Source organism: Orcinus orca, chromosome 12 (assembly GCF_937001465.1).
Source record: "Orcinus orca chromosome 12, mOrcOrc1.1, whole genome shotgun sequence".
Lineage (NCBI taxonomy): Eukaryota > Metazoa > Chordata > Mammalia > Artiodactyla > Delphinidae > Orcinus > Orcinus orca.
The window spans coordinates 39,050,023-39,075,886 of NC_064570.1; the positions used below are offsets into that span (position 1 = coordinate 39,050,023).

At 38.7% G+C, this 25,864-nt stretch overlaps 1 long non-coding RNA gene across 4 annotated transcripts in view; it reads right to left on the bottom strand.

Annotated features, from left to right (window-relative positions):
- LOC117197115 (uncharacterized) overlaps window positions 1–10,302 on the bottom strand; it is a 75,480-nt gene extending 65,178 nt beyond the window's left edge. For 3 of the 4 annotated variants that reach the window (XR_007470638.1, XR_007470639.1, XR_004477633.2), the window contains exon 1: window positions 10,182–10,302. This is a non-coding gene — a long non-coding RNA (uncharacterized LOC117197115). The remainder of the gene's footprint in view (window positions 1–10,181) is intronic. The other variant, XR_004477631.2, reaches the window with a different exon arrangement.
- Window positions 10,303–25,864: the final 15,562 nt, after the last annotated feature.

The following is a 25,864-nucleotide window of genomic DNA, read 5'->3' on the forward strand; positions in this document are numbered from 1 at the left end:
TTATTTTGAAGTAAGCATCAAAAAAATTTGCCTGATGGGATTGTAGAAAGTCCAGTTTGGGCTGGGAGTTGCTTAAGTTGAAAGTGCCACTGCAAGGGATGGAACAGAAAGAAGGCAGTCCTTTTACTCCTTTTTCAAGATTGCAGGGCAGTGCTGAGAGTGTCAGAGGCTACATTCAGCTACTTGGCTGGGACAAAGGCAGGGCCAGATCCACAATCTCAAGTGGATGCAGAAGGAATAAAGAAAATGCCTGGTATTCAAGAGCCAACTCTCAACTGGGCTTCAGGATTGCCGTTTCTGGTTTTCAGAGATAGAGAAATCCACGTATGTTTGAGAAAATATGTATTTCTGTTGTGAGTGGAATGTGGCTTGTTCCCTCTTTGTTTATCTGGTCTCCAATCTCCAATTTCTCCAGTTAGAAGGGGGGGAAAGTAGGTAGAGAGAGAAAGATTACCATGAGGCAAGTTTTTTTCTCTCTCTTTTTAAAAAATTTGTATTGTAATAGAGCTCAAAACCGAGCTTGGACCTGAAAAGTATTGGGACGGCAGAAAAAGTCTCTGTTGAAGGAGTGATGATAGATGTGCTCCTGATTTCGTTTACACTGTTGCCCACAAACAATCTCTTGTTCAAAGTCCTGCCCAAGTCTAGCTGTGCCGTGAGAGTTTTCCACACTACCTCAGCCCAAAGTGATCTTCTAGATTCATAGCACTTACCACTGACAATGCTTATTTGTCATTAAATACTTATGGCCTTGAATTATCATTTGGGTGTGTTGGTTTGAAGTGACTTTGAACTTTCTAGTGAAGAATTTCAGCACAAAAATGAAAACATGAATCTGTAACTTAAAGAAAAGCTCAGACTAGAGATATAAAGGTGGAAGTCTTCAGAAAATAGGTGGTGATTAGAACCAGAAGAATGAATGGGAGTTCATAAATAAAGGAATATAGAAAAGCAAGAAAAGGAGAATTTGAAGAGATTTCTGAAGAACACCATTACTTAAGAAGTACCTAGTAGAAAAATTAGTGAAAGATAAATTTACAAAGGTCAGAAAGTGGGAAGAATGTTGCTTTTTGTATGCTTTTAATTCTCCCAAAGAGAGAGGAAGGAAATGTGTTATTGGTGATTTCAGTATTTTCCAGAACATTTACAATTCTTTGCATATAGTATATGCGCTAAATGTTTATTTGGTGCACAAGACATGAGGAATAAATTCATCTAAATATTGCTCTTATTTTCCTTTTGATTGTTATGTTCTTAGCAATCATCCCAGTGCCACCCTTGTACCACTGTATTTATCCTGTCTTTTCTCAGAAGACAGTGAGTGGCCCCAGTGAGTCTGTTAGTGGCAGACTCTCACCTCTAGGGGGAGCTCAAGGAGAGGAGCACTGAATAAGGGTCATGTCTAAGACCATATTGGGTCATGGTAGTAGTGGGTTGAGTTTTTGGTGAATTAGGAAGGGATTAGAAGGAATTAACCTCCACCGGGCTGAATCTTTAATTCTTTTGAAATTACACCTTTTTAAAAATTTCACATGACAGGATGCAGATCCAGACTTGACTCTCACTTGGAAAAATCCCCCTGTCCTAGAAAAACTAAACGAAACAGTAGAATTCATGTGTTAAAAATAATGGCCAAAGGGCTACATATAGTCACTGATACATTTCGCTCAGGGTACGTGACTCTGAGTGTCCCTGTGTGTGTGTGTGTCTCCGAGAATTTGAACAACTTTGAAACAGGCACAACCTTAACCACTTCCCCACAGTTTCTACCACTCCATTCATCTGATATTTGGCCCACGTCACAGATTTTTTTACCTTTTTGAACACTATAGGCAATTAAGTTTGCAAATATTGTTTAAGTTTGTAAAAGTACATTTTTACAGTTTACCCCCTCAAAGCCTTCATGGTTGAGATTTAAGTGTTCAATATCTCATAAATTTCTGCATTTCTCACAAAAAAAACAAAAAACCAGTTTCTCTCTTTGAAGATGTGTTTTGCTCCACGTAGGGAAGCTTAGCAGTATAGCAGATAATCCTATGCACAAGCCACGAAATTTGCCACAGTCTGTTCTAACACGGTTGCTTTTGGGTTCAATGTCTCCACTTACTGTGTCCACCTTAGCTGAATTGAAATCATGGGAGTGTCCCTCTTAAGGGAAATATGCGTGGATCCTTCTCATGGATGGTGACTCATTGTTTTATTATCGTCACCAAAAAATTTAATAGAAAAGACAAATATGATCAGAAAACAAAGTATTCAGTACTACATGTTAGACAAACGTTGTTTTTTTTACACTTGAAAAGAAAAGAAAGAGTGCAGAAGTAAAAGACTTCCTCTGTAGTTCTGTGATCACAGCCTAGGCAGGAGACTTCACAACCCAACACAAATGAACATTCCAAAGCAGGAGGGATTAGGCAACCTCCACAAAGCAGGCACACTGCCATTGGTTTGGATTTCCCAGTCTAAAAAGCTCTTCTTCTGTTCTAAAAGGACAAACATTTCAGGTCTCACCATAGGTAACTGGGAAAACAGGGTAGAAAACGTTCTTCCAAATGGTAAACCACCTGTTTGACGATTATTTTGCACGCTCAGTAAACAAATCTGTTTAATTCATCCCTCCAATCAAAAACACATTCGTTAAGTGTCTACCATGTGCAGGGCCCTGCACCTGCGCAGAGGTATAAGACAAGTCCCCCACCCTAAAAAGCTGATAGTCTAGCACTGCTGGCAAATATGAATGGACTTCCTGTTTCCACCAAGGTCCAGCGCAATATTTCGTTTTGAATCTTGAGAGCATTGTGAACTCATTGATGATAATCTCTATAATAAGAACAAGTACCTAATATTAGTTCCCAGGTATGAGGCATTCCAGACATATTTTTTAAATGGTGATTTTCAGAGTCCCATGGCAAAGATTTTAAATGGATTTGATCAAAAGTCAAAAGGAGCCCTTTCACATGCTCTTGCTGAGAAACTTGGCATTGGGACTGTACCTAATTGAGAGACTTTGTTGGCTGAAGTGTGTTGGCTTCAAGCCCAATCACAGGACCCCTTGGAACAATGAGTAAGGCCATTAGTTTGCATGCCTAATCCCAAGTGACCTTGTATGAGTCTCCCTCTTTCTTGGGATTTGCAGGTCCCATGGTTTGGTAGCATGGGAGAGTGACACGTTAATCCGGCTTTTTTCTCTCTCATCCTTACAGATTGTTACAGGCCACGGACTGTCCTGTAAATGGAGACTGAATCTTTTTTTTTCTTTTTTTTAAGAACTTGACAGTGAAGCTTACATCCGAGTATGTTAAAGTTACAGGTGCTATAAACTTTGAACATCAATCTGACTATAATTTTTTTTGTGGCCTTGGTAATAACTCCCCTCCTTTTTTAAAGACAGCTTTATTAAAATATACCCCAACTGTAACTAGTTTAAATACTATCAATCAATTTAAAAATTTCTGTAATTATTATTCATTCTTTTTAGAATCTTATTACATATTGGGTTTGTACTTTTTGTTTTTTGTATCTACAGAGTGACTAACCAAATGCAGTAACTAACTGTCTTAAATACACCTAAAGTATTACTTAATCCCTCAGAAATTCCCTCTATAGTTTTGTCTTTAAAAAAGCAAAAGCAAAACAAAACAAAGAAACAAACAAATAGATTCCATACGACAAAACCTTTAAAAGCAACAATATTATTTTTTCCTTTAGGTAAAAGTAAAGCCTAAGCAAATATAAATTATCTGAACCCCATTCTCCGTTATCATGGATTAACTTTGACAATTCCCTCTTGCCAAAGTGTTTGTTCCTGGTTGTATGGAAAATATTTCTATAAAATAACTTGGAAGAAGCAGAGGAAACAGTTCTCTAAATAAAATAAATGTATATGGTTGTCTAAGATCATTAGCAGATGGGTTATAGTATTGATAGATTTGTAGGTTCAAAATGATGGAAGCAGACTTTAAAAGCGGGTTTCCCGAGGGTTTTTTTTTTGATGAGAAAGTCCTCTCCCTGAAGCCTGACTAGGGTTAGAGAAGTTTGACTAACTCTTCCTTCTGAGGACTGCTTCCCAGTGAGCTGAATGAGGCCACTGGAGCAGTGGATACCGGCACAGAGATCCATCACCAGGAAATTTAGGATCTTGCCATGAACTGTCATGAATTACAACTGTTTAAAACTCTTGAGGAAGAGGCTCCAATTTAGGATTGAGAATCATGGGTTTGTGCAGAAGAAAACAAAGTGAACATTATCTTGAGGTTTTTTTTCAAGTAAGAGTAACATTACTAGTCTCAATGAACAATTATATATGTCTTTAAAATATATGTTTAAACATTATTTAACCTGAAATAAATACAGAAATGCCAAGTGTTTTCTTATCCTGCAACAGATAACCAGTTTTGCCTGTGACATTCAAAAGCCACTATTTCTGCAAAAGCTATAGACTTACTTTACCCCACACCCAGTACTCCTCTCCCACAAATCACAGCCCAACTTGTTTCCCCAGTGCCTGCCCACCTTCCCCCACCAGTAGAGGGTTATACTTGGACCAAATATAGGTCATAAAGACAAGTACATCATTAGAGAGACTTTGTATAACTAGGTTCAAAAGCCTAGATCTGTAGTCAACTTTCCATGGCCTATATAAATCAGTCTTCTGCTGTTTGTGATAAAAATGAAGTTTTGTTCTTTTTTTAGTGCTAAGATTCAAAAGATGTACAAATTTGGTAAAAAAAAAAATTGAATAAAAATCAGTGAAGAAAATTGAGTTTCTTTATTGAAAGGTACATCAAAGAAATACATTAAATGTTCATTGAAGTTCAAAACCAAAAAGCTAAATAATAGTATAAGTGTTTTATCCTTTGGGGAAATTAGGTAAATAATCAGGAAGAACTGAATAAGGAAAGACTATATAGAAGCGGAATATTTACTGATGGTTGTTGCATGTTAAGTCATCAGATGCTTACGGACATGGTAAATACTAGGACGTTGTTCAAATAGCCAATTGACTTAATATGTGAAAGGATTTGCTGCTTTCAGTGTAATCTTCTGCATTTCTTTTTTTCTTTTCTACTTGTAAGAATTCATAAACTACCCTTCCAAGAGTTAAAATAGTCCACCAGAAAAAGGAAGACTATTACTTATTTACAAATAGAGAATCTAATTATGAGAAATTCCCTTGTAAAGATTATGTCTTGAGTTTTTTCACATCTTTAATCAGAGACGTGTTCTCTCCATGGACCAAAACCAGGCAGCCTGTTTCTGAGCACCTTTTATCAGTTCTGACACATCAGAACTGCTCTGGTTTCTTCAGAAGTGTGTAAATGAATAGTGCTCTACCTCACTATATTTAGTGTACTTATCTAATAAAGGTGCCAGGGTTCCACTTTGTGCTCTATCTGAACTCACAGCTATTTACTGGAGGGGAGAGAGAGGTACAGTCATCAAGTCCTGCTTAGTGATTGCTGCCACCCTGTACTATTTTAGAGATTTTGACTCACTCATAAATCAAGGTGGCCAAAATGGAAACTATTACTTTGGATTTTGAGTTACAACAAATGAAAAATGCTGTTAAATATATAATAAATTATAAGAATTTCTGAAATGGTCATTTTTTTTTCCACTGAGGCCATGAAAAGTAAACCAGAAAAGAACCTTTGGCAAAATCTAAATACATAAGCTTTTTGATAACCTATTTGAAGTAGCTAACTCTTGTTTTCTTGTACCACAGTAATACAACTTTTAGTTTTGGACTTCCCATTTTTTTTTTTATAGATTTAATTTTATGTATTTTTGGCTGCATTGGGCCTTCTCTAGTTGTGGCGAGCAGGGGCTCCTCTTCCTTGTGGTACGTGGGCTTCTCCTTGCGGTGGCTTCTCTTCTTGCAGAGCACGGGCTCTAGGTGCACGGGCTTCAGTAGTTGTAGCACGCAGACTCAGTAGTTGTGGTTCATGGGCTCTATAGTGCAGGCCCAGTAGTTGTGGCGCACAGGCTTGTTGCTCCACGGCAGGTGGGATCTTCCCGGACCAGGGATTGAACCCATGTCCCCTGCATTGGCAGGTGGATTTTTATCCACTGTTCCACCAGGGAAGTCCCTGGACTTCCCATTTCTGCATCATGATTATTACTGTCACTCTTCATCCTAAAATTTCTTCCTAAATTTTACTCTCAATTTTTAACTTCTCTGATTCATTTTCAGTTCCATCCACAGGCAGTGAAATGTAGCGTTCCTAAATCCTTCAAGCTTGAACTTCTGGATGCATGTTGTCTTCCCCCAATGATAACAACACGGTGTTACACCAGATTTTCCCCTCCTTCTTCTCTGTACATGTTAGACCCATGCTGTCCACTACAGTAGCTACCCACCACCTGTGACTATTGAGCCCTTGAAACGTGACTACTCTATGTTAAAAATGTGCTCTAAGTATAAAATGCACACTGGATTCCAAGTAATTAGTATGAAGAAAGAATGTAAAGTATCTTAATCATTTTAATATCGATTATGCATTGAAATGAAAATATGGTGGCTGTATTGGCTTAAATAGATCTTAGTAAAATTATTTTTACCTGATTCTTTTTACTTTTTTAATATGGCTACTAGAAAGTTTTAAATGATCTACTTGGCTCACATTATCTTTCTGTTGGACAGCACGGGTTACAATATGAGTCCCTGGATACTATATCTCTGTGATTTCATGTATTCCTGCCTTATTCTGAAGCTTTTTGATACAGCTCCTTTTTCATTTGAATTTCTCATCTCTACACAGTCTGCTATTTCACACGTCCACACTGTAGGCTCTGGGAACCCTCTTAAACTTACTTTCTTGTATTCAGTAAGCATGCATTGAATGGCTATTTGGTGTCAGGTATTCTATCAGGTATTCTACCAAGCAACCTTGGGACCGGAGCATGTTCTGAAAACCACAGGTACATCCCTGTGACTCAAGATGAGGGTGAAATAATGAGATACAAGGCACCCAAGGCAGAGGAGTGCCATCATGAAACGCCTTGTGGAGTTCAGCTTTTATACAGACAGTGGTGGGGTCACTGAGGGGCTTGAAATAATAGAGTGACCATAATCGGGTTTACTTTTTTAGAAAGATTGGGTTATAACAGGACAAGAAAAGAATTAAACAGCTGCCATAACAATAAAAAAATATTTTGAAGGCTTGAACTGAAGCCGTGGCAATGAGGATAGCTAAATTCAGATTTGAGAGTCACATAAAATGTAGAATTTGTAGAGCACACTAACAATTTAGATATGGATAGCAAGGGAATGAGGTAGGTCAGGGATGAGAACTTGCCTAAAAATTTTGGTTTGGAAGGTAATGGTGCCCTTTACCAAAACTCAGAATGTGGAGACTGTAGAAACTGACAAATTTCAAGTCTAATTCCTTGAATCTGGTCTTAGAAGATCTCCAAGTGAAATCATGTGGTAGCAAGGGATGGAGGAGTATGGTACATAGGATTGAAATCTGGATTAGAGACATAAGTGGTATCAAAACATGGGAGTTGAAAAAATAATCATAGGATAGAATGGAAATTAATAACACAAGCTGTGAATTTTTTTCTGTGAAAATCTAAAAATAAAATATTGAAGTTTCTACATCTAAATATATATACACAAGAAAAAGTCCATATCCTGAAATTTTAAATGATTGCTTCTGAGACATGGGGTTATGATTGATTTTTCTTTTATTGTTTTGGCTTGGTGTCATTTTATAAATTGTCTATAATGGACATGGATTACTTGTGATGCTTTTCAAGTGTTTGTGTTTTAATTGCAAAAGAAATAAGATTAGTAAGTATATTCAAGTCAGGCATCTTCAGACAATACCGAAATGCTTGCAGTTAAAGCCTTTTCCTTCAACTACCTCCAATACCACACCCATCACAGAATCTGTTACAAGTTTAGCTTGTATCCTTCAAGCACTTTTCCAGTTCATTTACAAATATATGAGAGAAAGACAGAGAAACATTTTTTATTCACTTATTATGTTTTCATTTTGCTTCATCATAAATAGTTCCCAAGCCCTATCCTCTCCTTTATCTGTATTCTCTACTTAGACGATTGCTCCTTGTCCTCTGGTTTTAAATGCTGGTCTATATGGCTGGTGACACCTAGTTTTACATGCCCAAGCCATGACCTTTACAGAGCGCGCCAGACTCATTCACAGTGCTTGCCCATTTGATACTGAAAACTGGCGAGAACACAGTAAGCACTTTGAACTAAATATATCCATAACAGAATCCTTGACGCCTGTTCTTTCCTTGGGGCCACAACCCCAAACTGCTCTTCCTGACCTCAGTAAAAGGTATTTGCTTTCATTCATCCCGGCTAGAGCCAAAATTCAAGAAATTGTCCTCAATTTCTCAACTTCACATCCAATGCATCAGCAGAAACTGTTGGCTCTACTTCTAAAACATATTCTGTATCCATCCACTTTTTTCCATCTCCACTGCCATCACCCTCATCTAAACTATCATGTTCACTTGTCTGTTTACCTCATTCTACTTCTCTTCCACGCATGTGTTCTTAGAGAGAAAATGGTTTCCACGCAAAGAAATGATTTGTAAAAATGTGCATCAGATCATCTTACTCCTTAATTTAAAACATCCAGTGGTTTATCATTTCTTTTCAAAACACTAAGACTCCCTACCATGACCTATAAATCCCTCCATGACACATACCTTGATCTACATCGTTCTGGCCTCACTGCCTTTCCCTCCGTTCCTAAAACAATAACAATTCATTCTGGGCACAGAACCTCTGCATTGCTATTCCTTCTATCTGAAAACTCTTACTCCAAATATAAGTAACCCTGACTCCTTCTCAACTTCAAGCCTAAACCCTAGTGTTGCTTTCTCAGGGAGTTCTTCCCTGGCCCTGTGCTCCCTTATTATATATGACTTTATACATGTAAAAATCAACTAAGAAGAATGCTGGGATTTTTATTATACAATCATTACATGACTTTACCCACTTGGGGTTTTGTCACATATCATTACCACCAGAGAATGCTCATTTATTTATTTGGGGATCAGGACCAGATATCTAACCACACTACAATTTATGAAGGAAAAAAAAGAGAATCTTTTCTTAGTCTATTAACTAATCTGGTCTTACTCATCAGCCTGTCCCCAATTCTGTCAGCTAGTAGCAAGAAAAAATGAAAAAGAAATTATATAAATTATATTCCATTTTGAAACTTAATTTAATCCAATTGTTTAAATAGTCTCTTTAGGTTTGGTTTGTTCTAATTATTCTATCTTTTACATGTATCTCCTCAACTCTTTAATTTCCTCAAGTAGGAGAAAGGGAGGGATTTATATCTTCTCAAAACAGCATGGAAAGGGAAATCTCTGGCCTCATGCTAGTTCTTGGGTAACTCAACCATGTTTAGTGAATGACTATTATAATTTCAGCATTGTTCTTAATTGATTACGTGCATTGCTTAATATAATCCTTGCAATAACACTATAAGGTAAATACTTGCATTATCCTGGTTTTATAGTCGAAGGAACTGAGACAGAGAGAAACGATGTTATTTGTGCAATATTACTACACTGTAAATGGCAGAGCCAGGAACTGTACCCAGGCAGTCTTCTCTATAACCCATGCCTTTTGCCACCATCCTATGCTGCTTTGTTAGTGAACTGGCCAGATCCCGTGAACTATGGTTGGCTCCATCCGATTCTTGTGCTTTTTGCTGTCCTACTGCTGATATTATACTTACTGAACTTGTGGTTGAGTCTGCTTGGCTTGACTAGGTGCTGGGCTGTCAACTCAGCATTCACATTGCACAAGACCTGAGGGAGGTTCCGGAGGAGAACCAAAACATTGTCTCAGCCTGCCTATGCCACTCCACCTACTCACCCAGTGTGGGCCAGCCCACACTTTGAAGAGCCCTTATGCCCTTCTCCATTAAAAGCCTCACTCCCTTTTTCCTGTCCCATCTTTTCTTTCTCTTTTTCTGCCCCTAAGCTACTGGGTCAAGGGGGTGGGCTGACTGCCTACTTTGTAACACAGGCTTTCGCTACTACGTGTCTTCCATCTTCTTAAAGTAGCGTTTGTCATCACCCCTTTTCCATGGGCTACACCAACAGAATCACTGTGATAGAACATGTTTGATGGGGGAGAGGGATAAAAACACATTGGTTTAATACTTGTCAAATATTTTCCATACCTCTCTTGTATGGCTCCCCCAATAGAACACAGGTTAACGGCAGTAGAGGCTTCAGCTCCTTGTCTGTAGATCAACTTGCTGATTTCTAAACCTCAGTTGTCTACTTCCTTAAAACATATGGTCTATTTGTCATGCATATGACCCTAGTAAAGGCCTGCGCAATGCTTAGAAGAATAAAATACATTGTAAAATCTTTCATCCATCAAATGTCTGTCATACTGCCAGGCCAGGTGGAGTAATAATTGTGCTTGCATGTATCAGCAAATAGCAGTGCTATTAGATGAAACTACTTCAAGTAATTAACTTACTCATAGCTTTTTTTTTTTTTTTGGACAGAAAGAAGCTAAAAAGGCTGAAGTCATGAAGAGTAGGAAAGAATGAGGCAAGTACAAAAAGTCACCTTAGCATCATGCTGTCTGTTTAAATATTGAAAAGACAAAGTCAGCATGACTATACACGAACACATGCAACCAATCACTAAAAAAGAACTGCAGTTACTGGGTGAGTATAGGAATGAATGAATGAGTAACTTTGGTATATACACTTATATAAAAAAAGACAAATCAATATATACTAAACAGTCAGAACTTACCCATTGTGTTAATTTCCTGTGGCTGCTACAAAAAATTACCACAACCTTTATGACTTAAAATAACACAAATTTACTCTCTCACAGTTCTAGAGTCTAGAAGTCCAAAATCAAGGTGTGGGCAGGATTATGCTCCTTCCAGAGGTTTGGGGGAAATCTGTTTCTTGAGTCTTCTAGCTCCTGGTGGCTGCCAGCATTCGTTAGCATTCTTTGGCTTTTGGCTACAACCCTCCAATCTCTGCTTCTGCCTTCACATCATCTTCTCCGTGTGTCAAATCTCCCTCTCCCTCTCTCCTATAAGGGTACATATGATGGCATTTAGAGCCCACCCAGAAAATCTAAAATAATCTCCCAGGCCAGGAAAGGAGAGGACACAGATAAGGAGAAAAGAAATATCTGATTTTCTGGCAATATATCCACCAGGCTCAAATGAAATGGTCTTTAGAACTTTTTAGATTTCTATGGCCAAGGAAATCCTGGTCTTCAGTTGTCCTAGCTCTATCATAAATGTGCTTACCACTACTCTTTCCCTAGATTTCTCAAATTCACCTTTCATCATTTTTATGCTCACTTGAAATTAATCTCCTGGGGATTTTGAGCATTATAAATTAATATTTACCAAACTATGCAATGATATAAGTACCTACTATCACAAAGAAAATGAGGCATAATTAATACATAATCAAAAAAAGGAGCATGAAACTGATCATTTATTTTCATGAATCCTCCAATTGTGCCCCACTCCTACCCCACGTTCCACCCCAATCCCCAAGTAAAATGTAGATGGGTAAAGGAAAAAAATAACTATGCATGTGTGACTTTGGTATTGCAGATTCCAAGGAAAGTTTAGAACTACTTTTGAAAAAGTAAGAAACACAAAACCTCTCCTAACAAATAGACGGTTTAATAATAAAATTGAACTAATTATGTTAATCCTCTGGGTACTTTTTTAAAGTTTCTTTTCATATAACTTGTATTAGTTATCATATCTGAACAAAGCCTCCTTCTGTTTCATTGTTCTAACCTTCATGACATGTGGCTTCCATCTTGTGTTCAATGGATGGCCCACCCCCTCCTTCCCATTACTGGAACAGGCAAAGGGAGTAAGGGGAGGACATCCCTTCAAGGGAAAATCCAGGGAGCATACACTATTTCTGCTCGAAAAGCCAGAACCAAATCATATAACCACAACCAGCTGCAAGAGAAGATAAAAAATATACTCTTTATTTTGGATGGCCTTGCAAGAGTTAAAGTTCCATTACCATGGATAAGGAGAACACAACTTGGGGATCAATTAGCTCTCTCTTTCACGGCCCACCCTTTTGCCTAGCCAAATATCTTTGGTACTCTTCTCATATAGAGAGCACATTCAAGCCCTCTCCAAGTCTCATTCAGCATCTGACAACCTGCTAAAATAAGAGACAAGTTATGTGCCCCCCCATACTAAATTTACAATGATGGAATAGGCAGAATAACTGTCATCAAGCCTATAATTTTAAACAAGGAAAAATAGGAAACACTGAACAGTTATCTGTTCAGTCTCTCCATAGAGATTATCAAGGGCTATTGGTAAGAAATGCAAAGATTACCTGCGTTAGATTAAGTTCCTTATATAGCCTGTCTGACGGCCCTGATTCTTCTCTCTGTGAGGAGACTATGGCTTTGCCCACTGGGAAGTTTAGTCTAGTGTCCTCTGTGGCCACTTCTAAAGTACGTTTGAGAGCTGCCCTGCTTTTACGGTCTGATTTCTTCTGGTACAGAATGATCTGATTTAGAGCTTGACTAATAACATCTTGGTGAGCTTAGCTTGTAGATTCTTTGAAAATACCAAGTCCTCAAAAACTTAATGGTTTTCAATGTTTTTGCTCCTACTCAATTTCATTTGAAAGTAATCATGACCACAGTTTTGGACATAATTTTAAAACATGAAATCACTGTTTTTTTAAATGTACTGGTTTCTGTATTCTATTAGTGCTATCCTACCCCACCTCCTCAACATAACGGATACTGTGTAGAGGCTGCTTGGAACAGTCACCTTGGATAAGAAAGCAATGTCCTTAATCTGACATTTACCCCTTGGCTGGTTCTCAATATCTAGAAGATACTGTGAGGCCCCAAATCACCAGCATAAACGTTACCCATCCATGAAGCTGACAGTCTTGAAGAGGTATTGAGGAAGGCATCATATAGAGGTGATACCTTGAAAGGGGAACAGAAATTAGATGAAGATATGAGGGAAAAGTGATTCAGTTAGAGGAAACAGGAGTAAAGGCCACAAAGGTAAGAGAAATGTGGTGAATGAAAAGAAACACTGGCAAACAGACTGAGACTGGGAATAAAACTGAACAAGTGGCAGAAGCCAGATGATGGAAAATTTATAGACTAAGTCAAAAGGAGCTATTTTATGGTTTGAATAGGGCGGTGGTCCATTCTACTAACTGTGCAGAATGGATATAAGAAACAAAAATTTTGAGACTGAACCACCATTTAGAAGGTTATTATAGTAATCCAGACAAGAGATGATGAGAAAATGATAAAAGGGTCAAGAAATATTTAACAAATAAATTCTGTAGGACCTGGTGGTGGTTTGGATGTAATAGTGTGAGAGAAAGGGAGAAGGCAAAGCCCAGGGATCACATGAAGAGGAGCAAAAGGAGACTGATTCTGTTGAGAGGTATTGAGATGAAAGTCTTATGAATCCCAGGTGTAAATGTTCAGAAGAGGTAAATACAAGATACTTTTTCTGAGGAGACAACTATGCTGGAGAAATCTATTAAGGAGTTTCTAGCGAACAGGCAATAGTTAAAATTTTGAACCCAGATGAATATCTCTCAGATAGGGTACATATTGTAAGAAGGAAATCTGAGGATCCTCAAAATTTTAGAGGAAGGCAGAAAAAAAAGAAGCCCCTCAAGAAACCAGGAAGGAAAGTCCGAGAAATAAGATGAGAATCAAGGGAGTGCTATAAAGGAATTTCTCCCAGGGGTGGGGAAAGAGGCTGGATTGCAGTAGGTTGAAGAGTAAATGGGGAAAATGATGAAAGAGTAGGAAAATGCTGTTAATGACATTTGCAGTGGAAAAAAAGAAGAAAGACAGGGCAATAACTAGAGGAGGAAACAGGGTCAAGATAGAACTTCTTTTAAGGATAGGAGACGTTTTTTTATAATATAGGCCAAAGGCAAAGGTGAGGAGAAGTGTGTTGAAGGTGTTGGAGAGGAGGGAAAACAGATGAAGTGAGGTCCCATTCCAAGAAGAGAGGAAATCATGAGCATGGTGGAGAGACTGACCTTGATCACGAGGGAGGGCTGGTCCTCTAAGACTGGAAGATGTGCATGCAAATCAATGTATCAGAATTGGGAAAAAGAAAGTTGAAGGATGTTATAATTAGTGAACTTAATTTTGCAGCTGAGTGTAAAGGAGTTGTGAGTGAGTGAGGTTTGGAATCTGCTGCTCTCTGCACATTCTCTGCACTTACACAAGACTTAGATCAAGCCCAAAGAAATGGGGATTAAATGTTCTGGGAGAAGGCAGGAATACAAAAGAGTGAGCAAGATAAAACCTTAGAAGTTGATCCCAGTGGACCCCACTGTGGGGGTTAGATCGTGGTCACTTACGTCTCTAGGAGGTGCTGCCTAGTTTTCCCTTGGCGTCTGCCATTACCGCCTGCTCTTACAGAAAGGAGGTCTTTGAATTCCCATTCAATCCACAATCAGTCCACAATATTCAGCAGGGGCAACCTGGACATAGTTATTTTTGAAAATTGGACTTTAAAGATAAATAGGATTTGACTAAATTTGTGCTAATTTTAAAATAATAGTCTTTGATAGTTGATCAAACATCCTGCACATTTGAACCGTCATTCCTAATAACCATTCTGTGATGGTTGTGTTCTCATTTTCTCATACTTAATTTACCTGAGCTTGGTCAAATATAAGCCAGTAGTAGTACCATCTGAAAACCAAAAATATAAGGGGAAAGAGGGAGAATGAGAAAACAAAGAGAAAGAGAAGAGACAGAAAGGAATGTTATGAAAATAAAAATTAACATACGAGCTGAACTTGCAGAATCAAAAGTATTTCACCTTGGAAAGAAAGCTTTCTGAGTAGCTCTCCACAATTGCTGGTGTGGGCAAGAGTTTCAGAGTTTATGCCAAGGCTTTTTGGAACCCATACCTAAATGTTCTCTTCTTCCCCATTCTTCTTTTAAAACCGCTTCATAATCTGAGTCTTTTGAGATCTGTAATGAGAGGGGGAACAAATCAAATTTTAGGAGACTTTGGCACATGAGCAGTTTGTGAAAATAAATGCTACAGAATTTCATTTCTTATTAGAAACACCTGCAGCTAATTCTGTGACCTGAAGATTTTGACTAAGGCTATAGTGCTGAGTTGCTCTCATATAGATACCTAAAGAAAGTGTAGCATCTTTGTTTTAAAGCACTAGTTGTACTTTCTTAAGTTTAATGGTTGGTCTGATTATCCATAGCCCAGTTAACTGATGTTCGTTCTTGATCTTATCCCTCTCCTCAAGAAAATTCCACAAGATACTATCAATCAATGCAGAGTTCCGAAAATTTGTTAAGTATGTCACTGTTCTCTTTTATCAGTGTCTTTATTTTAATCTTTTCTTACTCTGATCAACAATATAACATCAGTTCAAACTTCAGATCAACACAAATCCAATTTCTTCATTCTTACATTTTATCTTTGTTCTCTTTGCCGAGGGATAACTTCTGCCCTATATAAGACAGGGTAAGTACATCACCACGTATACAAGTACTCCCTCCACACCTACACACTCCGCTACACACACACACACACACACACACACACTCATGCAAACACCAGACTCCTACAGAAGGAAGAGAAAGCCTGAAACAAACAAACTTCTGTGACAAATGTCCCAAACCGGACCAAAAATAGCCCTTCCGCACAAAAACCATCAATTCAATGCAAAAAAACTTACCATCTGGTTACTGTCAGGTCTGCAAGTGCATAAAAGAAGACTCTGTTTTTATACTTGGATTTATTTTTCTTTCACCAAACATGTTGGGTTTATTCCACTGTGTGTATTGTGTCTAGAAAAGGCATATTTAGTCCTCCTTGTTCAGATAGTATTAGATCTCTATTGAAGCACTAACATTAGTTTGTACTTGTCACTCCCAAATGTAATTAGCTACATTCACTCTTTTTTATGATTGAGTCTCAGATTCTGATGAAGTCCTGTTCTGAAATAGCCTTTCTTACTGTTTCACGCAAACTAAGGCCACAATAATTTTACCTCACTTTACCACAGCTTCCCACACAGAACTCCAGTACCAGAAAAACGGCAATAACAACTCCAGAAAGGAGTGAGGCCCTGAGCAGTGCCCAAGAATCATCCTCAGTGGCCTTGTTTGAAGATGTTCATGATGTAAATCCTGGTCTACACTGCCAGGTTTCCCAACTCCTGGAGTGTGAAGCTCTGACTGAGAGCTTCACTCACACACAAGCCCAGCACAGCTGCTTTTATTTCCCTAATAATGAAAAGAGCAGAAATACATCTGTTTTCATGCTTCGCTGTTGACAGCTCACCAAAAAAATGTGCATTCAACAGTTTTTATCCAAATAGACAGAGACATGTTGGGTCCAAAACACAGAGAGGTTATATGATGTTTTGGTTTTAAATTTGTGCAAGAAATTCAATTTTTACATTTTATGTCACGCCTCTAACAAATCTCTCTTCATATTCTGACAATATTCTTAGTGAGGTTCCAGACTGTTTCCTGCAGTGTCACTGCTGTGTGTTGAAACTCATTTCTACTTTTCATAAAGTATATTTTGAGGTAGTTATTTGACAGAAACGAATTATGCAAAGCAGTTCAGTCTTCAAAGCAGGGAATGGTAAAAGGTACAAACACACTATAATGCGCATATGATGTAACAGAGACATGTGAGCAAAGAGTTAATTCTTTATTGTTATCTGATCGTTCTTTAGATTCTCTCCCCCTAAAAAACCCAGCCTGAAAGGAAAATGTTATTTCTCTTTGATAAAATTTGTGTATAAAAAATGTTCAATTTAACAGATTCATATTTTTCATCGTCTTGGGATGACAAAACGTGCAGTGTGAGCAGAGAGGGGGCGAGGGGAAATAAGATGTACAGCATGTGAAATTGTATATCCCTCAAAGGAAAAACATTTTCAGACATGTCTTTTGAGGATGCCCCGTGTAGATGAGTAGCCACAGTCTATGATCAACGTGAATTTCCAAACCCACATGTACTGACTTGAACACGTTGAGATCAACTTCAGTTATGAAGCCTATATTTTTTGGACAGGCATTTATCAGCTAATGAACCAACAATAAGTAGTCACTGTCCTTTTATAATTGCTTGTTTTTTTTAAAAAAAAAAACTATACTAAATCATTGGGAAACTATTTGCCATGTATTCACACAATGTACTGTACTCTGTACAGAATGCACAGAGGATACCCTGTTCTCCAGGTGTTTAAAATCTAAATTAAAAAAAAAGAAATGCAGTCAATCCACAGGTTTAAAATGGAAAGAGTATAGAAAGAAAGAAGTAATATAAGGGCCAACTTCCCCAGTTGTAAAGTAGGTGTGAGTGAGAGACCAGCAGTTAGATTTTTTGTTGTTCTTGATCTTAGAAAAATAGGCATTTTCCAGGAAAGGGAAAAACTAGAAAAGGGAGAAGAAAGTAGTAAGCAGTAGTACCTTTTCAGTTTTTTTATTTCCCAGCTTGCTTCTTTCTTGCCTATTTACCTTTAAGTATTCTTTGCTGTGCAGAACACTGTTCTCTGCAGCTTCTTTCTGTAGTTTTGCTCAGACCAAGACTCCAAAATTGCATTCTGCTAAACATTGTTCTCTGTGATGATTCATCATTTACAGAGAAGAAGGGGTCTGTTAGACAGGATTCTGTGCTAAGAAACAAGGGACCTGAATTCTAACGCTAACTCTTCCGTCAGTTGGGAATTCATTTTGGCCAAGTCCACTAAACTGCTCCATGACTCAATTTAACTCATTGATAAAATGAGCATAATAATATTTGCATTGTCTTACAAAAATGTTGAAAGTAAAGAGCATTTGCACATTACATGTGTTCTATATTATTATTCTTAGTAAACCTGCCAAAAATTAATTCTAAATTTAAAACTAAAAGCCACAAATGAATTTTTCATTTACTCGGTCATATGGAATTTTGAAGCACGATGAAAAGATCTCAAAGTGGCCCTAGGAAATAAGTGGTAAAACAAACCAGCTTTGCCAAATACTGGGAGTTATAACAACTTCACCCTGCCTCCAGGCATACTGGTCTTCTTCCAGTTCTCATGCATAGCTTTTTATCTAATCAATGAATTTGCTGATTTAAATACAGGTCTAGGAAAAACAGTTGTGAGTAGCTATTTTATGGTTCTTGCTTCCCTCTCCAACCATATCTCACAGTATTTCCCCTCCCTCACTGTGCTCCAGCCATAACGGGCTCCTGCTGATATCAAGCCTTTGTCGTGGTGTCAGTAGTCCAAAGCTACTGACACCCTCACCCCGCATCTTCATCTGGCCAACTCATTCTCATGCCTCAGATCTCTGCTCACACATTACCTTCACGAGGAGTCTTTCACAACCATACTCTCTCCATATAAAGATGCTCACCCATTATTCCCTATTACATCATTCTCACAGCACTTACCACTTTTATCTCATTCGTCTAGTATATGATCAAATGAAAAAGGAATTATCCTTTATTCCTCTCCTTTCCTCATGCCTGTGCCTAATCTATCAGCTAGTCACTTCCATCTCCAAAATGCACTCAGTAAATGTTCATTAGTTTCCATCTCAGCTGTCATTATGCTGTCTAGTTATCAACATCACTGCTTTAGACTACCACAATACCCTCTAATTGGAGGACCTGTTTCCACATCTATCCCCACATATACAATTTTTTTATAAGAGTCATAATAATCTTTTTTAAAAAATTGAAGTCATAGTCTTCATGTGCCTATTTAAAAGCCTCCAGTGTTTTCCCCATCACTTAGAAGAAGATCAAAACTCCTTACCATGGCCTACAAGACCGGCTCACTGCTCTAACTTCACCATGTACCTTCCCTCCTCACGCTGCACAGCCATACTTCTGTTGGCTTTCTTCCTGTTTCATCAGAGCATTCACTTGTTGCCTGTGCTTGAGCATGTGTCTCTCTGACCTTGACATGACTGGTTTGCTCTCACCATTCAAGTTTTATCTCAAATACCACCTGCTAGACATGCCCTTCTTGACCGTCCTCCACTCTGTCACTTTCCATCACATTACTGTGTGTTATTTTCTCCATAGCACCTGTCACTATCTGAAATAATACTATTTGTTGACTTATAAATGTTCCATCTCTCCCACTGATATGTTAGATAATTGACAGCAGGGACATTCTTTGTCTTACTGTGATCTCCTTAGTCTTAAAATAGGATTTAACAAAATAGTAGATGCTTAATTCAAATATTAATTAAATTAATAAATGGTTTATTGCCTGTCTTACTCACAAAAATGTAACTTCCACGAGGGAAGGAACTTGCCTATCACATATGTTGCTGTAATTGTATTACCCAGCCCAGTGCTTGATGAGTACTCATTAGTTATGTTTTAGATATTTTTTGAATGCGAGAGAAATAAATGACTGAATCTGAAGAAAATAATAAATGTAAGCATTTCTAGGCTCTAATTCAAAATTTATTTGTAATGGATAGTGTGGTAGCAGAAGTTAGAAATGCTAATATCTTTTGGCAGCCTGTACAAAGGGCAGGTAGACAAGAATTTCCTTCAAAAGATGTGATTGGGCCAGTAAGTGTAGATTCTCATTTCAGACCAAAGTACTCTCTTAGCTGTTAGGATCTTAGCTGCTAGGATCATTGCCTACTGATGGCTCACAGGTAAGTCCCTCCCCAGGGTTGACTGTTAGATACTGGGGTATAAAGGCACAAACACCTTTGCCTCATCTAGAGATTGTCTGAGAGCCTCTGTATAAACTGCATCACATATTAAGTACCCCTCTTCCCAGTCTTGCTTCCCTCTTTCCTCTGGAGGTATTGTTCCTGTACTTAAATTTCTATCAGACCCTATTCCCTAGGACATCCATCTAAGAGAGTTGGCTTTAGGAATAAGTTCTAAAATGGGATTTTGGAGTTGAATCAACCTTTATCCAGCAACCATGAGGCTCTATCACTGATAATAGGTGGAGTTCAGAGAGACTCTGGCATGCTGCCTCCATGCAATTGGGATGGGATATAAGTGCAAGGAAATACGCTGATAATGGAAATATCTCAGGTGTTCGAGAGGTTCAGGAGAAGTCATAAGTATAAGGAATATGGAATCAGATAGTTGTTGCCAGAAGCTACTGAGACCTTAAAGAAAGTAATTAAAATGTTGTGAGCAATTAATTACCAATTTAAGTGAAATGTGAAAGCCAGAGATCTTGACAGCATATACAGAGACTCACTTCTGTAACCAAAACACAAAAAGCTGAGGATCAGACCCAGGCCTTACACAAGGGTGTTGTAGAGAAGGAGGAGTTTTCAACCCTCTTCTGCAGGGACCTGACTGGGAAGGAGTAGGACCCTGAAACTTACAATGGGGACGTCAGGGTCAATGTACTTGAAGAAATCCACTATTCCCTGTTAAAGGTAAGCACTTAAAAGTGATGTTGAGGACTCTGCCTTACAACACAGCAAGAAAGAGCTGTTCCAAGATGCAGGAAGCTTATTTACAAAGCAAAACAGATCTAAGCACTGCAGGAGGGTACTGCAATGAATGCCTTGGTGCACTACCTATGCCCCATTAAGGGTCAATGCTCTCATCCCCACAGTTGCTGATGGTGTAGTCTGCTGCTGCTCTCAGCAGAGTCCTCTCAGGGATTGCTGAAAGGAGTTGCCTCTGTGAGATTATACCTCTTTCCAAGGAAAGCCTGCATCCAGTGACTAGTTGATATAGGGGTGCAAAGACCTAGCCCTCCTGCCTCAATTTGGAACATCTGTGAAGTGCAGTCCCACTTCCAGAGCTCTTTGAGGGTTGGCTGAGGCCTCTGCTGCAATTGCACTGCAGTTCTTCAGCTTCTCTTTGTGCCCAATCCTACATCTCTTACTTTTCAAAGTGCTGCTAAGAAGAGAACTCACCAATGGACCATCTCAGACTAATTTTCATTAAGAATCTGTTTTTAAGAGAACCTCGCCTGTGCAGTTATTAAACTAAAGTTAATTTATGACATATGGTTTGACTTTGAGTTATTAATGGTTTTGACTACAATTCCAATGTGTGTTTGTTTGCTTTTTCACTACACCACCAAACAATTCTCTGACACCAGTTTGTGTCCTAGAATTCAACTCAATTCTGACACTATCTGTGTGGAACACTACCTGTGGAATCTGATGGAGACTGTGTCAGATTCCACAGGTTAAGGACTCAATCCCACAAGACCACCACTCCCCTCCTTCAAAGGGCAATCAAAACCAGATTATCACCTGTGCTTCTGACTGACCTGCTGTAGATCTGAGGTTCAAACAACCCCTCCTTCAGTTAGATTAATTTGCTAGAGTGACTCACAGAACTCAGAGAAACATTGTACTTAACTAGATCACCGGTTTATTATAAAAGTATATAACATAGTGACTGCCAGATGGAAGAGATGCATAGGGCAAGGTATGGGAAAATAGAAGAAGAAAATGGAGCTTCCACGTTCTCTTTGGGCACTCTACTCTCCCTACATCTACATGTGTTCACCAATCCAGAAGCTCTGTGAGCCCCACCCTTTTGGAGGCCTCATTACATAGGCATGATTGATTACCCATTGGCCTTTGGCTCTCAATTCAACCTCCAGCCCTTATCTGCTCCCTGGAGGTCAGGGGGATGCGACTAAAAGTTCCAATTCTCCAATCACGTGGTTGTTTCCCCTACCAACTAGGCCCTATCCTTATGTGTGGTCCAAGTCATGTCATTTACATAACAAAATATGCCTTTGTTTCTCTCATCACTTAAGAAATTCCAAGAGTTTTAGTAGCTCTGAGACATAAATGGGGTCAACCAAATATATATTTCTTATTATAAATCACATTACAGTTATTGTGATTGTCATTACTTTTTATATGAGAATACCATAATTAAAGCACTGATGTACAGGAATAAGCAAAACATGGTACCTACCATTTTGAGAAGGTCACCCTTTTTCACTTTAGGGAAGAAATAGCATGGTGCAATATAGCTAGATAATACAGCTAGATAAGTGGAAGATGTATAAAACAATAGACCATCAAATAGGTAATGTAGGCACTAAATTTATATATGTACACCATATCACTCAGTGTTTCACAGAAAGTGTGTTCTCATATGGATGAGAATCTGAATATAAGCAAAAATGTCTCCAAGAAGACACACAAAATTTCATAAAATCCGAGCATTCAAATCATAAACTATATTTGGAGAAAAAACTTTAAGGATCTACTCAAAGCTTTTTTCTTATTTGAACCCTAATTGTAACAGCCTTGATTTTCTGGTTTGGGTCCAGCTATGCATTAAAAATTATAAGTTAGGTGTATGTGTGTCATTACGGCTTGTTAGAGTAATAGGAGAATGGATGAGAAAAGATTATTTTGGGAAGAGACAGAGGTATAGAAGTTGGGGGCAGACCAGTAGTAAGCAAGACGGCCTCTGAATAGGAAAATATGGGTTCAAAGTGTGGCTCTTCTATTTCTTTTTTGTGGAAATTATTTCACTAGGTCTCCTTATTTTTAAAAAATCTGGATAAATGTGGTTGGCAGAATAATTGTAAGCAGATAGGTTAGGGGTTCCCTAGAGAAAGAGAACGAGGAATGGCTTTCTTGACTTAAGAGAAGTTGTTCTGGCCAAAGTCATTTTGTGATCTAAGCCTGGCCATAATGCTTGCCTTTGAACAGGTCTCAATAATAATGATCTTATGGGGAACAAAAGAACAAACTGTTATCAGGCGAGAGAAGGAAAAATAACAAAGACAATAAATCAGTTGTAAAGACTCCCAGTTCTGTTTCAGTGGTAAAGATAAACCTGAATCATTTTCTTGAGCTGTTTTGCAGAATTAAACCCACCTTGGGCAATCAACCACTAGATCGACTGGAACCTAAGTGTTGATGATGTTGACCTTTTCTGACCCTCAGTGACTTCAATCAACTAAAGCTTAGACTTTGTTGACCTGTGCCCCAATTCTATGCTGAATTCCCCTCTGCTCAAGCCCCTTCATGAATATGCATGTGCCCTTAGCTTAAAACTTCCCCAGTTTTGCTCTTTGGGGAGACACTGCTTTGGGAAAGATCCTCAGTGTCTTCCTTATTCAAAGAAGTAATAAGCTCTTCCTTTTCCCAATCTTTGGCAAGAGGCGAACCCAGTTTTCAGGTAACATTTTCACTAGTGATTCCAAAACTGTTGGAGGGCAGGTTCTGGGCTTCTGTGAATTTTTCACAAATCTATGGATAAATGAGTAGATGAGGACTGCATAATTATTTTTTCTTTAATCTAGGTTTATTCCATTTAAAAAACTGATATTATTCTGGGATTGTATTGTTCCCATTTCTATTCAAAGCCTTCTTGAATAATATGATGAAGATGGTAGATGGTAGAAGTTTGTATTTTTAAAATGCTCTTATCTAGCAAAAAGAAGAAAAAAGTCAGCAGTCCAACGTCATTGTACTTAACTAGATCACTGGTTTTAACAAAACTTCTTTTGTTACTGAACACAAGTTTGTGTGCCCTATGAACAGTGAGGCCAAATAAACTGAACCATAGGAGTCTGAAGGAGAGAAAAGTTTATTGCAGGGCCAAGCAAGGAGAATGGATGGCTTGTGATCAAAAGCCCCAGACTCCCTGATGGCTTTTAGGGAGAAGTTTTTATAAGCAAAATTTGGGGTGAGGGCTGCAGGGTGCGTGACTTTCTTCTGACTGATTGGTGGTGAGGTAACAGGGCAGTGCTCCAAGAATCTTGTGCTCAGCCAGAAGTTACCATCCTCAACCTGGGTGGGGGCCTTAGTTCTGCAGAAGAACTCAACAATATTGTTGTGTATATTCCTTGAGGAGGAACCAGGACCCTGCCTCAAGCCTGCACTCTTGTTTCTTGATTACTCCTCCCTTCTTTCTGCATTCTCTCCCTTCCTGGATTAGCAACTGTTTGAATCTACTTTTTGAAACTCAGGGAAGGTCATGGAAGCTGAGTGAAGCCTACTTTCTACAAACAAGAAACAAAGGACACAAAAAGGATTTGTACCAGGGAGCGCCACGGGGTCCTGCTCAGTTTCACTTTGTTTTTAATTTTAGTGACCCATGAATCACACAAGTCTGGGAGCTGTTATTATAGTCCTATTTTGTTGGGTGGCAACTTCCTTGGGAGCTTCCCAGGTGTCATCTGAAACTGACCCTGTATGTGGAGAGCAGGGAGAGACCAAAGAAAGAGGTAGACCACTCTAGGTTGGTAGGTGGCAAGTTTAATAAGCAAGGGAGCTTAATTTATAAAGCTCATATTGAGCAGCCCAAGATAAATAGATCTAGCCCCCACTCACCAAATTTTAAAAGTTTAAACAGAGGCTTTAACTGGGTTAAGTCACATACACAATCCAGATGTTCTCACTGCCACATTACTATATCCTTGTGTAGCTTCTAGTACAAAGAAGCCAAGCAAGGACAGTGGAGGGAGTGAGCAGCTTCCAAATAACTGGCCCAGCTCACAGGTCAAACTGGCAGTCACATCTTCTTAATGACCTTCCCTAACACACTTCTCTATTTTGAAGGGGAAGACATTGAGGCCCCAAGAGGTGAAATATCTTCCTTATGATCTTCCAATTAATCAGTGGCAGCACCAAACCTAAAACCCAGGCATTTTCATTCTTTTATCAATGGTCGTTAACGTAAATTTTTGAAGAATAAAAAGTCTCATTTCCATCCAGAATTTTTGCTTTGCTTTTTCTTCCATCCAGAGTTTTTGAATATTTTTTTTAAAAAATAGAGTATTAAAGAAGTTCCAATGTTTTTTAGCTTATCAAAACTATCATGCATATCTAAATTTATTCACATTTGAGCAGAGAACCTAATATAAAAATATTGCCTTTCCACTTGTGTTTACTTTAGAATTGATTCACCCTTTCAGAAATACCTAACCCATCATGCAATTCTGTTCTAATATATGATAGAAGCAAGTGACAACATATCAGCCCAGCAGGTGACAAGCGTTCACATCCCAGGAGAGTAAGTACTTAGAATTCTCAGTTGAATTTAAGTGGCTTTGGAAATGTTTGCAGAAGTTAGAAACTCTTTCTAGTATCTTTTGGCAGCCTATTGGAAGAGCAGGTAGCCAAGAATTTTATTTTGAAAGATATAATTGGGTCAGTAACTATGGGTGATTTTTGTTGTTAACGTTGTTTACAGTAAAGATAGGCAACATTTGTTTGGAGGTAGTGAAAAACACCTCTGCCCTGAGATAAACAGTTTGCATATCTGGAGAGACGACAAAAGGCAGCCTCCCCAGGGAACTGACACTGGCTTTTCTAGGTCTTGAGAAGTGACAGAGTTGTTTCCTTAGCTGCTAGGAAGCATATACTAGGTAGATTCTTGAATAAAATACAAAGATGTAATTTGAATCCCTAGGCATGCTACACTTAGATTGGTTTACTCCTGTTGTCTGAAAATGAAAGTTTTTATAATTGTGTTCATAATGTCTTTGAACTCTGAGCATCTGCCTGAAACAGCTCTTTCTGATTAAAATTAAACCAAAATTTTTCACCAGTGGAGAATCTGCAGCAGATAAAAAGGAAAAATTGTGGATATAATGGGGACAGTGCAAAAGCTTCAGCTTTGTTCTTCTCCCTCCAGATTATGTGCCAGAAGCCCTTGCTCATTTTATTTGGAGAAATAGGAGTTTAATGTTAAAAGTGGGAAATTTGGGCTTCCCTGGTGGCGCAGTGGTTGAGAGTCCGCCTGCCGATGCAGGGGACACGGGTTCGTGCCCCGGTCCGGGAAGATCCTACATGCCGCGGAGCGGCTGGGCCCGTGAGCCATAGCCGCTGAGCCTGCGCGTCCGGAGCCTGTGCTCCGCAATGGGAG